Source organism: Dendrobates tinctorius, unplaced genomic scaffold (genome assembly GCF_039654945.1).
Source record: "Dendrobates tinctorius isolate UK_male_01 unplaced genomic scaffold, ASM3965494v1 ptg000020l, whole genome shotgun sequence".
NCBI classification, from domain to species: domain Eukaryota; kingdom Metazoa; phylum Chordata; class Amphibia; order Anura; family Dendrobatidae; genus Dendrobates; species Dendrobates tinctorius.
Window position 1 is genome coordinate 31,389,190 of NW_027361688.1, and position 18,160 is coordinate 31,407,349.

Here is an 18,160-nt window from a genome sequence, read left to right on the forward strand (position 1 = left end):
ATACACACACATATTACTACATGCGGCCAGCGCACACGTGCACAATCCTCAGGTTGTACAAATTTCAACTGGTCAAAACATTTCTCTCAGTAGGCCAAGAAAGAAATGTGGCAGGAATAAAGTACACCTCATAGTATCTTATGTGTGAGGCAGAGGTGACAAGACCCACCATCTCGTGCCCACCTTACTAGAGGTGCCCACTGCCCACATATAACAAAGTTGATGGAAACAGATGACTTCCACTATTATGATTGGTTACCGGCCGTCCGACCACACCGACTTCACAACTAGTCACACCCATGTCCACGCCCCAACCACACCCATTTAGCACTGCTGATCACACTGACTGGTACTGAGGGCACAGTGGCTGGCATTATGGGCACAGTGGCTGGCAATGTGGGCACACTGACTGGTACTGAGGAAAAGAAAGAAAGAACAGAGAGAGAGAAAAAGAGAGAAAGAAAGAACAGAGAGAAAGAAAGAGGGGACAGAAAAAAAGAACAGAGAGAGAAAAAAGAAAGAGGGGAAAGAAAGAACAGAGAGAGAAAGAAGGAGATAGAAAGAACAGAGAGAGAAAAAAAGAAAGAAAGGAGAAAGAAAGAAAGAAAGAAGAGAGAGGGAGAGAGAAAGAAAGAAAGAGGGGAAAGAAGGAACAAAAAGAGAAAGAAAGAGGTGAAATAAAAAACAGAGAAAAAAAGAAAGAAGGGACAAGGACAAGGAAAGAGGGGAAAGAAAGAAAGATTCTATAAAGATACTATACCAGCCCGGCTCACATTGTAGCGCCCACCTGAACCTCCTGGTGCAGGACATATCATGATCCATTCACATGGCCCACATCCCCGAGTCCAAGGCAATCCCGCTGCCAGCGCTGTCGGAGGAGGGCATGGTGATGATCTGAAGCATTCCCTGAAGTGCCTCCATGGTTCCGTCACAATCTCCTCCGGTCAGCTTCCAGCACGTCACTTCCGATGGAATGTCACGTGCGAGTTTTCAAGTGCTCCTCGGGGCTCCGCTGTATACGCCTGTGTCCGCGGGAAAAGTAAGCTCCCAGCCGGGGCAGTGGGGCAGACTCTCAATATCTGGGACGGTTGGGAGGTATGAATGCTCCTCATCATACACCTTGTACAAGCATGGCTCCGCACACCTCATACACACACGGTTCCGCTTTGTATGCCTTGTACACATGGCTTCGCTCCGTACACCTTGCACACACACTGCTCCACTCAGTACACACATGGCTCCACTCCGTAAACCTCGTAAACAAGAGGCTCTGCTCCGTACAACTTATACACACGCAGCCACGCTCTGTACACCTTGTACACACATGGCTCTGCTCCGTAAACCTTGTACACATGCGGCTTTGCTCCATACATCTTGTACACACGCTGCTCCGCTCCGTAAACACACGGCTCAGCTCTGTACACTTTGTACACACAGGGCTCCATTCCGTACACCTCGTACACACGCTGCTCCGCTTTGTAAACACACGGCTCAGCTCTGTACACTTTGTACACACAGGACTCCGTTCCGTACACCTCGTACACACGCGGCTCCGCTCGGTACACACACGCGGCTTCGCTCCGTACACCTCGTACACACACGCGGCTTTGCTCCGTACACACATGCAGCTTCGCTCCGTACACCTCGCACACACACGCAGCTTCGCTCCTTACACATCGTACACACACGTGGCTCTGCTCCATACATGTGTGACTCCGCTCCGTACACCTCACACGCTCGCGGCTCCGCTCCGTACACCACGCACTTGCTGATTACTGTCATTTTTTACTGCAGAGTATTTTTGCAAATTTGTCATTTTGTGTTTTCTTGTTGTGTTTCAGTCAGTGGATGGTGTGAACACTATCCGACCGACTTGCTCACATTTGTGCATGTCACATATGTTTTTAATCCGTTTTTTCCTTGCTTAGCATGGTTTGGGAGACCCCACCCCTCTCTTGTGTGAAATGCACATAAATGAGCTGTCTTACACTACGAGCCCATACTAGGAGGCGCCTGTCTGTATCCTGTTCATTTAGACACTGTTCACATGTTCAGGTTTTAAATACATTAGATAGGGACTGCTCTGTGAAGGGTTACCGTGACGAGGTGGAACAGCTTGGTATTCACTTTTTGCAAAAAATGCATCGACTAAATGCCCTGTATTTGTTATCCAGCACTTGCTGATTACTGTCTTTTTTTACTGCAGAGTATTTTTGCAAATTTGTCATTTTGTGTTTTCTTGTTGTGTTTCAGTCAGTGGGTGGTGTGAACACTGTCTGACCGACTTGTTCACATTTGTGCATGTCACATATGTTTTTACCTCGCACACGCACAGCTCCGCTCCGTACACCTCTTACACATGCGGCTCTGCTCCGTAAACACACGGCTCAGCTCTGTACACTTTGTACACACAGGGCTCCGTTCCATACACCTCGTACACACGCGGCTCCGCTCCGTACACCTCGTACACACACGTGGCGTCGCTCCGTGCACCTCGTACACACCCGCGGCTTTGCTCCGTACACACATGCGGCTTCGCTCCGTACACCTTGTACACATATGCAGCTTCGCTCCGTACACCTCGTACACACACGCTGCTCCGCTCCGTACACCTCGCACGCGCGTGGCTCCGCTCCGTACACCTCACACATGCGCATGTCTGCTCCGTACACCTCGCACACGCGCAGCTCCGCTCCATACACCTCGCACATTCGCTGCTCTGCTCCATACACATCATACATTCTCGGCTCTGCTCCGTACACCTCGCACACGCGTGGCTCTGCTCTGTACACCTCGCACACACATGCAGCTACATCCACCCTGTAAACCCCCCCTGACCCCACACATACTTCCCTCATCCAGCACCATAACAACCAGCACAGCAGAGTCCCACATACAATACATTGAGGACTGTGTGCACAGGACCTGAGATGAGGTCACAGGAGGGGAGGAGTCAGGTGTCACATGATCAAGGGCCTCCGACTGTGGCCCCTGATCATGTGACCCCTGACTCCTCCCCTCCTATGACCTCATCACAGGTCCTGTGCGCACAGAGCAGGGATTTATCAGTGAGGGGCCGGCGCTGCGGTGGCCGGTGGGTCTGGGAGGGGGAGGAAGGGGGAGGAAGGGGGAGGTACATTGGGGGGGCGTGGCGCTATGGTGGCGTATTATAATGGGGCAATTTTCCCTGGGCTGGTGGGCCCCCCCCACACCATTGTCAGTCGCAGGCGGCACGTCAGCTGGGCGATTCCGTCCTCCAGCTGCTGGCGGTTCATCACAGAGACAGGGTCGGAGTCTTCAGCCATGGCGCCAGGGAAATCCATATCCCCATGCTCCGCAGGCCTCCTTCCCTCACTCTCCAAAATGGCGTTCTGGCGTTCTCCTTCTTGCTCCGCCCTTCTGCTCGCCACTGGCTTTCTCTGCCCCTCCTTCCGAGGGCGGCGTCTTCTTCCAGCGCCTCCATGCCAAGCCAGTATACGAACCCCTCGGGGGGTGGGCCATGCATCTGTCACATAGTAATTCAGGTAGGGAAGGCCCAAGACTCTTCGCGGTCTTTTCTTAGGACCTCCCATCTCTTCACGCCCTTCTTCTCCGCGCCAGCGGCCATTTCTAATGTCCATTTTACAGTCTATCAAATTTGGTCTTTTGCACATTTTCAAAAGTTGTAAATCCAAGGCACACAGAACCCAATGGCATCGGGTCTCGTCATCCTGTTCGTGACGCCAAAATTGGGTCGCCCTCACACACCCAGGGCAGCGGGGTACTCGGTACCGGGCCGGTGCCAGGCGGGAATGTGTCACAGCAGCGGTGACCCGGTCCGTGGCCCTGGGAGCCCAATATCAATGACGGTGATGTAGTTAATGGTAGAATAGTTTGTGACGCCACCCGTGGTGTTTGGCAAGTTAGGTGTTGAGCCAACGCTGCATGCAGATCCGCTGGGACTGATGGTGTGGTGCAGCAGAGATGGTATAGCTCCCCACAGGTGGAGCTGTAGTCCCAGGGCAGTGTAGGTGCAATGGATGAGGAGAGGTGTGGCGCCCCTGAGGCTTCAGTAGCCACAGAGGTACTTCACCTTCTCCTAAGGTGTAGTGCCCCACCATCCAGGTAAGGTGGGAACTCCTGACCATGCTCCACACCTGCATTCCATACACAGGATAGTTCAGTGGGGCCACCTAACAGCTTCAGGCTGGGGGTTAGCAGAGCACCCCTCGTGGAACCCTGCTTCGTAACACGAGATGTGCTGGGAGGTGGGTGGAGTGAGATGATACAAAAGAGAGGGAAGGTGTAGGATTTTGGGTCAGTCAGACGAGGGTCTGGGAGAGAGAGAGAGCAAGCTGACAGCAGGTCAGCCTGAGAGGAGCTCAAGGCAGAGGAAGGCAGTCAGTCAGGAGAGGCTGAGGAATGGTCTTAGTGGAACGAGCTCCCTAAGGAAGAGAAGGAGAAAGAGACGTAGACTGAAGACTACAGATTCCATAAGAGAGATAGAACAGAGCGGAACGAAGGAGAATAGAAGGACGGTGGGAAGCTGGTTGAAGAAAGATAGAGAACCCTTCCAGTCCAGAGAGCGCAAAGGCCGGGGCCCGGTCCCCAAGGTTGATTGGATCTTTAAGTCCGGCAACATACACCGGACGAGTAGTGAGCCGCTAACGCCTTGCTCCCATCATAGACCTGGGACACAACAGCAACTTAATAGAGAGCCGGGATGCAGAGTGGAGTCCCCGTAGCAGTCTACAGCTGTCTGTCATACAAGTAAAGACTAGAAACACCTAGAGAGAGGCATTCCAGGGTAACTAAGTAATGGAGTGCTTCGCACCTAAAGGCGCATTGGAGGAGTCGTTCAGTAAGGTACATGTTGGCGGAGTGTGGAAGGGAGACTACTATCCTGCCTGGAGGTTGGCTGGAGCCCTGACCTGAAGAACACAGTACGGAGGCAGGCGGTTGAGTGAACTGCAAACAGTGAGTAAAGCTTTGAAACCGCATACTCTGGTGTCCTCCAGTTATTCCCGCACCGCTACACCTGGGTAACAACATCTATACCATTCTGCGCCTCTCCTCATCCATTGCACCTACACTGCCCTGGGACTACAGCTCCACCTGTGGGGAGCTACACCATCTTTGCTGCACCACACCATCAGTCCCAGCGGATCTGCATTCAGCGTTGGCTCAACACCTTACTTGCCAAACACCACAGGTGGCGTCACGAACTATTCTAATAAACTTTAACACCATTAACAACATCACCGCCACTGATATTGGGCTCCCAGGGCCACGGACCGGGTCACCGCTGCTGTGACACATGCCCGCCTGACACCGGCCCGGTACCGAGTACCCCGCTGCCCTGGGTGTGCAAGGGCGACCCACCAGCATTGCCCCTCCTAGTTAGCAGTGTCTTGGCAGCGGCTCTGTCTTTGCCGCGCTGCAGTTGCAGCTCTTCGTGCGTTCGCAGTTGAGACGCTCTACACCCGATCCTTGTCGGTAGGTCTGGACGGAGTAAGTACCGCCATCTAGTGCTACTCCTGTGACCAGATACCGCAGGTGCAGCTCTGTAGTTCTGTGTCCATTACAGACTCTATACACTCACTGGCCACTTTATTAGGTACACCATGCTAGTAAGGGGTTGGACCCCCTTTTGCCTTCAGAACTGCCTCAATTCTTCGTGGCAGAGATTCAACAAGGTGCTGGAAGCATTCCTCAGAGATTTTGGACCATATTGACATGATGGCATCACACAGTTGGCGCAGATTTGTCGGCTGCACATCCCTGATGCGAATCTCCCGTTCCACCTCATCCCAAAGATGCTCTATTGGATTGAGATCTGGTGACTGAGGAGGCCATTTGAGTACAGTGAACTCATTGTCATGTTCAAGAAACCAATCTGAGATGATTCGAGCTTTATGACATGGCGCATTATCCTGCTGAAAGTAGCCATCAGATGTTGGGTACATTGTGGTCATAAAGGGATGGACATGGTCAGCAACAATACTCAGGTAGGCTGTGGCGTTGCAACGATGCTCAATTGGTACCAAGGGGCCCAAAGAGTGCCAAGAAAAAATTCCCCACACCATGACACCACCACCACCAGCCTGAACCGTTGATACAAGGCAGGATGGATCCATGCTTTCATGTTGTTTACGCCAAATTCTGACCCTACCATCCGAATGTCGCAGCAGAAATCGAGACTCATCAGACCAGGCAACGTTTTTCCAATCTTCTACTGTCCAATTTCGATGAGCTTGTGCAAATTGTAGCCTCAGTTTCCTGTTCTTAGCTGAGAGGAGTGGTACCCAGTGTGGTCTTCTGCTGCTGTAGCCCATCTGCCTCAAAGTTCGACGCACTGTGCGTTCAGAGATGCTCTTCTGCCTACCTTGGTTGTAACGGGTGGCAATTTGAGTCACTGTTGCCTTTCTATCAGCTCAAACCAGTCTGCCCATTCTCCTCTGACCTCTGGCATCAACATGGCATTTCCGGCCACAGAACTGCCGCTCACTGGTTTTTTTTTCTTTTTCGGACCATTCTCTGTAAACCCTAGAGATGGTTGTGCGTGAAAATCCCAGTAGATCAGCAGTTTCTGAAATACTCAGACCAGCCCTTCTGGCACCAACAATCATGCCACGTTCAAAGGCACTCAAATCACCTTTCTTCCCCATACTGATGCTCGGTTTGAACTGCAGGAGATTGTCTTGACCATGTCTACATGCCTAAATGCACTGAGTTGCCGCCATGTGATTGGCTGATTAGAAATTAAGTCTTAACACACAGTTGGACAGGTGTACCTAATAAAGTGGCCAGTGAGTGTATATGTATATGGGTGGGCACCACGGAAAATATGACATTAATATGATAACTGGGTGCAACACTGTGCCAAGTAGATCAAATGAAAAAAAGGGAGAAAAGAGACACAGGATAACATGCACGCAACAGCAGAATGTCCATGCGAAAAAAGGCTTTTATTGACATAAAATAGCCAGAGAGATCCAAGTGTACAATACAAACAATTAAAAACCACAAATGAAACAAAAGTGGGCAGGTGGAGAACACATGCAGTATACAAAGGAAGAAATGTTTATATAAATAAGTGTTTCAAAAAAATGCATTCACAACAATGCCCTCTATCACCATATAATATGCATAAATTGTTTAGTATAAACATATGGACAATTTGCAGCAATAAAGTCCGATCAGTCTAATAGTCACTTGTAGGTATGTAAACAATCCAAATGATTACCATGCAAGTCCATAGATGAGGGAAGGCAATTGCTGGATCACATGAAAATTACCTAAGCATACTCACACTGCCCACAGAACCCAACGCGTGTCGCTGCTAACCTGCAGCTTCGTCATGCTGCTGTACAGGCTCTAACTGATGCGGTAGGCCGTATGTCCGTATCCACCCTCGCACCGACAGTCACCCGCCTCCCATTACCCCATAAGTTTTCCGGGGATGGCGCTTCCTGTAGGGGTTTCATCAGCCAGTGCTCAATACACCTGGAGTTGCTGGCCGCGCAATTCCCTACGGAACGGGCCAAGGTGGCATTTGTTATTTCCCTACTGTCGGGCAAGGCCTTGGAATGGGCTACACCTTTGTGGGAGCGCGGTGATCCTGATATTCGGACCGCAGGTCACCTGTTAATGGACATCAAGCAGGTTTACCTCGGTCCACGGGTCACGCATGATACGTCTCTGCAGTTACTTGCACTTACTCAGGGGTCACTCGCGGTTAGCCAGTATGCTGTCCGTTTTCGGACACTGGCGTCCGAGCTGGAATGATCTGATAAGGCCCTTATCAGCGTTTTTTGGCGAGGGTTAGCGGAGCACGTCAAGGATGCTCTCTCTACTAGAGAGATCCCAACTAACCAGGAGGAGCTAATTTCTGTCTCCACATGTATTGACCTCCATTTTTCGGAGCGCGGTATGGAGCGTGCTCACTCCAAGCGGAGAGACAGTTCGGCTCCCAAAGTTTTTGAGCCTCTTGAGCTGCCTGAGCCAGAGGTTCTACCCCCAGAGCCCATGGAGGTGTCTTGCACCAGTTTTGATACAGCTCAGGCTCAAGTGTCCATTTGCGGTTGTCATCATGTGTGTGCTGCTTCTCAGGAAATCAGCTCCCCGCAATGGTCGGACTCTGAGCCGGTTGACGAGACCTTTGTCCCTCCTCATCTTAGGGCTCAGGTACTCGCCTGGGCACACGCATACAATGCGCACAACCATCGGGGCTATATGCAAACCACGAAGCTATTGGCCGGAGCGTATTGGTGGCCCCACAGGGCTCGGGACATCAAAAAATGTATTCAGGCCTGCACCTCATGTGCTCAGGGTAGCCTTCCTAGTCGGAGAGTGGTGACGACCGCCGACTCACGGCGGCGCTCTGTAGCTTCAGCCGCTCCCGCTGTCTCCCAGGTGTCCCTTCTGAAACCTGGCGACCTGGCCTCCACTGACGCCTTCCATGTGTCCCGGTTTACTGTATCACCTACCAGGACACCAAGCTCGCCTTTGGGCTAGTTTGAGCCCTATGCCACTGTAGGGCACGGGCTGATGGTCCGGAAGGCTCAGTGAGGAGGGGCCCTATGAGGGGGGGTAATGTTAGGAGTCAGATTTCTGCCTCTTCTATGCTGAAATCTAGATCCTCACATTCTGCAGTCTTCTGCTCTTCAGCTGCTGCTGAGGAGATTGCAGAGGAGATTGCCCTGCGGCAACTTTCCCCAGAGGCTAAGTCCTTTATTCCTGCATCTGAGCATGCTCATGGGACGAGTCAGGTGTGCAGGTCCTCAGTCGGATCCCATTGGCTCCTCTTGGAGACCTGGAGATTTCCGGAAGGTCCCGTTTGCTATAAAAAGCGCGCTTGGCTATTCCGCCATGCGCTAGTATAGTCATACTTGCTGCTGTATGTTTGTTGATGGATGCATGGACTGGTGAATGACTCATTTGGAACCCCCATTCCTTGGATATTACGTCTGTGTGAGTGTTTGAGTTATTGCCAGTATCAGCGCCAGCGCTATTGCTCCATTGCCTCAACAGCTAACGCCAGCATTGCGCCTGCTAGTTAGCAGTGTCTTTGCAGCGGCTCTGTCTTTGCCGCGTTGCAGTTTCAGCTCTTCGTGCGTTCGCGGTTGCGATGCTCTACACCCGATCCTTGTCGGTAGGTCTAGACGGAGTAAGTACCGCCATCTAGTGCTACTCCTGTGACCAGATACCGCGGGTGCAGCGCTGTAGTTTTGTGTCCATAACAGACTCAGCGTTTTTGTGTTTATTATTGTTTCTAGGACTCTGTGAGTTTAACAGAGTCTGTGCAGTGCACATCGGGTGCAGTTAACCCTGTGTACACTACCGCCAGATTGCTCTGCCGTCACCTAGCAGCAGTTATTACATCCTCTGCACGGTGGACCCCGAGTGGCGAAGGCACTTTATTTATATTTTTATTTAGTGCCCTCCGCCACTCCTAACAGTGAGACCGGCACGTGAAAAGATAGCGGCAGTACAGGCCTGGCCTACCCAGAAGACAGCAGTGAAGTAAGTTTAAGTCTTTCTGGGACTGACTGGGTACTACCGGAGGTTTGTGAAGAATTTCACCCCTATCGCTAACCCACTGCTGGAGCTACTAAACAGAGTGCCCGACACTACTGAAACATGCACACCCACGTTCCTTGGTTGTGATGAGGAAGAACCACTTGGATCCCTCCCAGATTTAGAAAGACCGCCACCCGCCAGTCCAGGGAAGTGCGTAGGTCTGAAACTCCAGAATCGTCCGATCCAGTGAACTCAGACGTGCTTCCATCTTCTACTACTCAACCTGACTCCACCACTCAACCTGCCTCTACCACTCAACCTGAACTACGACGTACTGAACGGACAACAGCTGGAGTACCTCACACTCAATATAATCAATACCAGTTTATTTGGCAGCGTATTGTTTGAGAAATGGAAGAGTGTGAAAGCTTGATGAAGGAACTCTCACCCATGGAATGACGAGTTAAAGGAGGGAGGAGTGTAAGGAGAAAGACTGGGCTGTGGGTACCTGCGCTGAGCCGGGTCCAGAACTGTCAGGGCTGCGTCCTATGTTTCCCAGCGGAAAAAAAAGGGGACTGGACAAATCCCATGACCTGGGGAGAGGGGGCGTGTGCACAGGAAACTCAGAGCAGAAGGAGTAGTTAGTTGCTGGCCGCCAGAGAGAGCGCAGCAGGATGAACAGCGCTCTCCGCACCCAGCGCAGCAGTGCCGAGCCGGGCAGCGTCGTTATAGCTGGTCTGGGACTAAGGAGAGCGCCATGCACCCAGATAAACTTCGGGCAGTATTCATACTGAGGAGTGTGTGTCAGCTGCAGGACTCTGGGGCGCGCCTTCCCCAGCGGACCAGTGTGCATCAGCTCACGTGCGCTACTGAGACTGCTACTTCTTTGTCCGTCACTGAGCAGGCTCATGGACTAGGGGTTCAGTGGGTAAAATCGAAGACCACCCACTGCCGCCAGAAAACGGATTGCTATTCTTTAACCCCATCAGAGGACTCTACAGCGGCCGTTGCCGGCACTACTTCCCCCATCGGACTGTGGCTTAAGGAGCATCAGCAGGAGCCACGATAAGTGTTATTTGAATACAGGACTGTTGCTTCAATTCTACCTGTTCCTTTAACTCTTATTCATTGTTTATTAACTCCCTGCGAGATCAACCCTTAATTTGACTGTTACATTAAATAATTTTGTTATACCGTACTGCTCTGCAATCCCTGCGTATTGCATCTCAGCATGTGCTTACACATACAACACACGAACAGCACAGCACATGTACAGCAGGCTCACACAGCATATGTACTGCACGTGTACCTGCACACTCACAGTATACGCACAGCATACATACAGCACATGTAGAGCACACGCACAGCATACGTACAGCACACTCACAGCATACGTACAGCACACTCACAGCATATGTACAGCACACATACCTGCACACTCACAGCATACATACAGCACATGTAAAGCACACGTACAGAACAGGTACAGCACATTCACAGCAGACGTACAGCACATTCATAGTACACGTACAGCACTCTCACGGCACACGTACAGCGCACGGATGGCATACGTACAGCATACGTAAAGTACAACACACGTACGGCACACGGATAGCACATATACAGGATACAGATGGCACACTATAAAGCATACCTAAAATGGGTATACTGACGGGGTTGGTGTCCTGGGTAATATACCTGTTGGCCATGATTTGTGTATTATTTTTTCCACATGCTACTATATTTTCTTTTTTAGGTGCACAGTAATGGTGCTATGAATTGAGGTGGTTGTTTTGTCCCCACTATTTAGCACTGAGCACTTTAATAATAAGATAGCTTCAGCATCCTCCTCGCTTGTATTCAGCATTGAACTGGTTAATTCCAACACCATTCAGCACTACTTTATTCCAGCACACCATTCCGGGACGTTTGATACCTGCTGCCTTGTGGCGCACTCTAAATGTTGTTAGTTTAATGTTACCTCCTATTGATCACACTCTCATCAGTTTTTCTATTTGTTGTCCTCTGTAATGACATCTAATTTTTTAATGATTTTACTGTAACTATTTGATCCTGTGGCATAACCAGAGTCTGGTGGGCCCCAGTGCAAAATTTGGACCAGAGCCCCAGCTGCTTGTTGGTCAGATGCATGGGCCCTTGTAGCTTTCTAGATCCTATAAAAACATATGTGGTCGTCCCTCACCTCCATGTAATAATGTGAAGTTACTGTAATAATGTGACCCATCATGGCCCACTTCCTGGTAAAATGTCCCACATCCTGGCCCCTTCCTGTATTAATGTACTCCTTCCTAGGCCCCGCACTGGTATAAAGCGCCCCCATGCTGGCCTCTTCCAGTAATAATGCCCCCCTTCCTATGCCCCACCATAGTATAATATCTCCCATCCTGGGCCCCTTCCTGGTAAAATGTCGCACTTCTCGGCCCCTTTTAGTAATAATGCCCCCTTTCCTAGGCCCCACCCTGGTATAATGTCCTTCATTCTGTGCTCCTTCCTGGTAAAATGCCCCACATCCTGGTCCCTTTCAGTAATAATGTCTCCGTTCCTAGGTCCCGCCCTGTCATAATGTCCCCCATCCTGTGCTCCTTCTTGGTAAAATGTCCCATATCCCGGCCCCTTCCAGTAATAATATAAGTTGCTATTTGTTTACGAGCATTTTGGCCGACCTGAAGAGCCCCTTTAAAAATAAAGTCGACCAACTTCTACAACAAAACTTCTTATACTCCTCTCCCACACCTGAGCTGTTTAGGCAATGTTGGCGCCGGGTCTCCCATGAGATTATTATGCCATGTGAACCCTGCAACCGATCAACGTCCACTGCTGCGCTCTCACTTTTTCTGCTAGCGGAAACTGCTTGTCATGGGTTTACCGCGATGAAGAACAACCAGAAGTCCGCAGTGTCTGATTTCTCCTACTTCTGCACTGATTAGAGGCACTTCACCTTCTTATTAAACAGTGTAAAAAAAAATTTGGGCAGTGCAGGGGTTAATCTGTTCTGGTGAGAGCTCCTGGAGTGTAAAGGCTCTCAACAGTGCACTGTTAGCGGCTCCCATCTTCTATACAATCTGTGTCTTAGCTAGCACTCATTGTCAGAGCAAGCTTATGCTGCATGGTTAGGGGGTTGTTGTTGGTTATTACTGGAGAAGGCATTTGGTGGATTTATCTGTGACTGTTGCTAGGTTTCGAGTGTGTGATAATTCCCTTCCTTCTCCTACTTTAGTTTTACCCCTCCTCCACTCCCAGGTGTATACCTCTGTTGATTGTGTGAGTATATTTGTATGATTGGTATTTTCCTTTATCCCTGTTCGTATTACCTTGTTAGTCTGGTTGGTGTACTACGGTACACTACTACTCCCCTCTTCCCTGGGTAGAGGAAGAGTACAGACAGGTCAGATTCAGGTGCTAAGGCAAGGTACGTGGCCCCAGCGTCTTCACCATCAGAAGTAATCCAGGTAACAGAGTGAGCGCCCCTAGTGTTAAGGACAGGGAAGGAGCCCCTGGTCCCGAGACTCCTGACAACTGAGTTGTGACACCGCTGATCGGCTGCAGGGCTCACATGGTATAACAATGTCACGTGCAATCTGGCGCCAGTGCAGGAGGTGAGCATCCTTCATTGTTATCTTACAAGTGGGACTACATCATTTAAAAGAGGGGTTGTCCAGGTAGTGAAAAAGCCCTTTAACCATAATTGATGTTGAAACTATCCCTTTAATAAGTAATGTTGAGACTCTTGTGCCATTTTCATTCCTTCTGATAGATTTTCCCTAAGGCTACTTTCACACATCAGTTTTTTGCCGTCAGGCAGGATCCGGCTATTTTTAGAAAAAACGGATCTGGCATAAATTTTGGAGAACTGTAGAAACGGATCCGTTTTTTTGCTGGATCCGTCTAGCAGGTTATATCTGTTCCTGGGGGCTGACCAATTGGATCTGAGCATGCGCAGACTTAAAAAACCGGATCCGGTGGCTGGATCCGTCTTTTTCTGGATCCGGCGCATTCCGGCGCCCATAGACTTTCATTGTAGCAAAAAGCTGGAAGCGCCGGATCCGGCGCTTCCGGCTTTTTCGCCGGAGACAAAAAACGTTACAGTAGCCGTTTTTTCCAGACGCCGGAATGAGACAAGTAGCCGGATCCGGCAAAAAACGGATGAAACGCAATGCCATCCGGCACGATCCGGCGCTAATGCAAGTCAATGGGGAAAAACTGGATCCGGCATTGCATTTTGCCGGATCCGGTTTTACAAAAAAAAGCCGGATCGCGCCTGAAGGCAAAAAACTGATGTGTGAAAGAGGCCTTATACAGACCGGATTTCGCAAGGTTCTTATAGAAGGATAAAAATACCTATCCAATAGCTTTGTATACACAGCGCCACCGTGTGGCCACCTGACTCCATGACGCTATAGCTTTCTCTAAACGCTCTAGCGCCACCTAGCGTAAGCAACTGTTTATTGCAAGTAACCCGACACTAAAGTGACTTCGAACACAAAACCCACTAGGACAGCCTTGTAATAAATAATACGGAGAAGACAAAAAGGTATAAATAAGAGACTACATAAAGGCCTAAACGGGGGCACGGGTCCTCCTTGTAAACAAAACAAATAAAGTTTTCGAGGTTCAAAATGAAGAAAAAAAAATGAAATGATAATTCAGTTGTCACGGCGACGGTCAGCTGATCCGCGCCTCACGTGACTGGAGTGTTTGCTGCTTGAGGGAATGATGAGGAGCTGACAGAGCGGAGGAGCAGGAAGCGCGTGAGGAGGACGCTGCGGGTGTCACTGCCGAGACCGCGGCCCCTGAGCATGTAAGTACTGGGGAGCGTGGTGTCAGCAGCCGGTACGGCGGCCGGAGAGGGTCAGTGTGGTGTTACTAGGGTAATATGGGCAGTACGGCGGCCGGAGAGGGTCAGTGTGGTGTTACTAGGGTAATATGGGCAGTACGGCGGCCGGAGAGGGTCAGTGTGGTGTTACTAGGGTAATATGGGCAGTACGGCGGCCGGAGAGGGTCAGTGTGGTGTTACTAGGGTAATATGGGCAGTACGGCGGCCGGAGAGGGTCAGTGTGGTGTTACTAGGGTAATATGGGCAGTACGGCGGCCGGAGAGGGTCAGTGTGGTGTTACTAGGGTAATATGGGCAGTAAGACGGCCGGAGAGGGTCAGTGTGGTGTTACTAGGGTAATATGGGCAGTACGGCGGCCGGAGAGGGTCAGTGTGGTGTTACTAGGGTAATATGGGCAGTACGGCGGCCGGAGAGGGTCAGTGTGGTGTTACTAGGGTAATATGGGCAGTACGGCGGCCGGAGAGGGTCAGTGTGGTGTTACTAGGGTAATATGGGCAGTACGGCGGCCGGAGAGGGTCAGTGTGGTGTTACTAGGGTAATATGGGCAGTACGGCGGCCGGAGAGGGTCAGTGTGGTGTTACTAGGGTAATATGGGCAGTACGGCGGCCGGAGAGGGTCAGTGTGGTGTTACTAGGGTAATATGGTCAGTACGGCGGCCGGAGAGGGTCAGTGTGGTGTTACTAGGGTAATATGGGCAGTACGGCGGCCGGAGAGGGTCAGTGTGGTGTTACTAGGGTAATATGGGCAGTACGGCGGCCGGAGAGGGTCAGTGTGGTGTTACTAGGGTAATATGGTCAGTACGGCGGCCGGAGAGGGTCAGTGTGGTGTTACTAGGGTAATATGGGCAGTACGGCGGCCGGAGAGGGTCAGTGTGGTGTTACTAGGGTACTATGAGCAGTACGGCGGCCGTAGAGGGTCAGTGTGGTGTTACTAGGGTAATATGGGCAGTACGGCGGCCGGAGAGGGTCAGTGTGGTGTTACTAGGGTAATACGGGCAGTACGGCGGCCGGAGAGGGTCAGTGTGGTGTTACTAGGGTAATATGGGCAGTACAGCGGCCGGAGAGGGTCAGTGTGGTGTTACTATGGTAATATGGGGAGTACGATGGCCGGAGAGGGTCAGTGTGGTGTTACTAGGGTAATATGGGCAGTACGGCGGCCGGAGAGGGTCAGTGTGGTGTTACTAGGGTAATATGGGCAGTACGGCGGCCGGAGAGGGTCAGTGTGGTGTTACTAGGGTAATATGGGCAGTACGGCGGCCGGAGAGGGTCAGTGTGGTGTTACTAGGGTACTATGGGCAGTACGGCGGCCGGAGAGGGTCAGTGTGGTGTTACTAGGGTAATATGGGCAGTACGGCGGCCGGAGAGGGTCAGTGTGGTGTTACTAGGGTACTATGAGCAGTACGGCGGCCGTAGAGGGTCAGTGTGGTGTTACTAGGGTAATATGGGCAGTACGGCGGCCGGAGAGGGTCAGTGTGGTGTTGCTAGGGTAATACGGGCAGTACGGCGGCCGGAGAGGGTCAGTGTGGTGTTACTAGGGTAATATGGGCAGTACAGCGGCCGGAGAGGGTCAGTGTGGTGTTACTATGGTAATATGGGGAGTACGACGGCCGGAGAGGGTCAGTGTGGTGTTACTAGGGCAATACGGTCAGTACGGCGGCCGGAGAGGGTCAGTGTGGTGTTACTAGGGTAATACGGGCAGTACGGCGGCCGGAAAGGGTCAATGTGGTGTTACTAGGGTAATATGGGCAGTACGACGGCCGGAGAGGGTCAGTGTGGTGTTACTAGGGTAATATGGGCAGTACGGCGGCCGGAGCGGGTCAGTGTGGTGTTACTAGGGTAATATGGGCAGTAAGACGGCCGGAGAGGGTCAGTGTGGTGTTACTAGGGTAATATGGGCAGTACGGCGTCCGGAGCGGGTCAGTGTGGTGTTACTAGGGCAATATGGGCAGTAAGACGGCCGGAGAGGGTCAGTGTGGTGTTACTAGGGTAATATGGGCAGTAAGACGGCCGGAGAGGGTCAGTGTGGTGTTACTAGGGTAATATGGGCAGTACGGCGGCCGGAGAGGGTCAGTGTGATGTTACTAGGGTAATATGGGCAGTACGGCGGCCGGAGAGGGTCAGTGTGGTGTTACTAGGGTAATATGGGCAGTAAGACGGCCGGAGAGGGTCAGTGTGGTGTTACTAGGGTAATATGGGCAGTAAGACGGCCGGAGAGGGTCAGTGTGGTGTTACTAGGGTGATATGGTCAGTACAGCGGCCGGAGAGGGTCAGTGTGGTGTTACTAGGGTAATATGGGCAGTACGGCGTCCGGAGAGGGTCAGTGTGGTGTTACTGGGGTAATACGGTCAGTACGGCGGCCGGAGAGGGTCAGTGTGGTATTGGCAGGGCAGTACGGAGTCCGGAGAGGGTCAGTGTGGTGTTACTAGGGTAATGCGGTCAGTACGGCAGCCGCAGCGGGTCAGTGTGGTATTGGCAGGGCAGTACAGAGTCCGGAGAGGGTCAGTGTGGTGTTTGCAGGGCAGTACGGCAGCCGGAGAGGGTCTCTATTGTGTTTTATGTCAGGGAAGGTGCAGCTTCTGTGAGGAGGATTCCTGGGGGTCTTCCTGTCTTCCAAGGGGCACTTGGTGCATTCAGCAGGTCTCAGGACCCACCCTACAGTGTCATGTAATAATATAGCATTTAATTATATTTTCTCCTTATTTTCCAGGGCGCCTACTATTTTCCTGTCGCCAGCTTTGAAATTCCAAGTCTTTCTATCCCGTCCTGGTTCAGCCACGGCAATTACCACACAAAAATTGTGGTCGGCCACAGAGACCAGGAGATCGGCTGGGCCCAGCTCACTTTTTCTCTGGCCGGTTCTTATCTCTGATGGATTTTGGGGACAGTTTATCTCGAAGTGATTACGTGACACCTTTTCTGGCACCTTATACATGCAGCAATGGGATGTGCCGAGCCATACAAACCGCGTTTTTCTACTGCTAGATGTTTTTAACGTCTCTTAAGACTTTTAGGTAAAAAATGATCGTGATGTTTTATCACTTTAAGAGTTTTTAATATGCAACAAGTGAGGATCTGGATCCTTCTGTGGGAAAAAATCTGTTAAAAAGGGGATTAAACACAGCAATAAATAGACTAATACAGAGGAGAGGTAAGAATAAATCACAAATCCTGTCGTTTTTAGATTATACAGGTAATGGTGCACTCTAGGGATTCTGGCCAGCTTCAAAACAGCACTTACAAGCTCAATGGAAAAGAGCTTGTAAGCACTGCACAAGTTCTGCTGTCTAGCTGTGGTTGGTCGGTCTTGAAGGCAACAAGCTGTAAACAAAATAAAAGCAGTAATATCTCACAAATGGCGGAAAATTTGAATGAATTGTCAACTGCAGAATTGCTTGTTTTTGCAAGCAGTATCTCGCAAATATCTGTTTATGAAGATGGGGAATTAACCCTTTAAGGAACCTCTTTAATTAGTCTTTAAAGGGTTTGTCCATTTTGGGGGACTATTTTTTTTTCTCAAATGCATGCATTTTGAGCTCAAAAAACATTTTTTACAAGTGGTGTAATTAAAATGTTTGCGTCGTTTGGCTTTTACAGGCTCTTTGTGTCCATCACAGTGAACTTTGGTGTGATCCGTAGACCGAAATCAGCTGAGAAAAAGACAGAAAAGAGTTGCAAACAAACGCTTGTAACTTATCAGAGTGAGCTCACTGACAGATTCTCAGTGAACTCATTCTGCAGTCAGTAATAGACAGTGCTATAGGAGGCAAAAGGTGTAAACATTTTTTATGAAATCTATCTGTAAGAAT

At 50.7% G+C, this 18,160-nt stretch overlaps 1 long non-coding RNA gene across 1 annotated transcript; it reads left to right on the forward strand.

The window, feature by feature from the left end:
- The first annotated feature begins 14,017 nt into the window (after positions 1 to 14,017).
- LOC141083599 (uncharacterized) lies at positions 14,018 to 17,936 on the forward strand. The gene is made up of 2 exons (XR_012230763.1): positions 14,018 to 14,320; positions 17,062 to 17,936. It is a non-coding gene; the product is annotated as an uncharacterized lncRNA (long non-coding RNA).
- Positions 17,937 to 18,160: the final 224 nt, after the last annotated feature.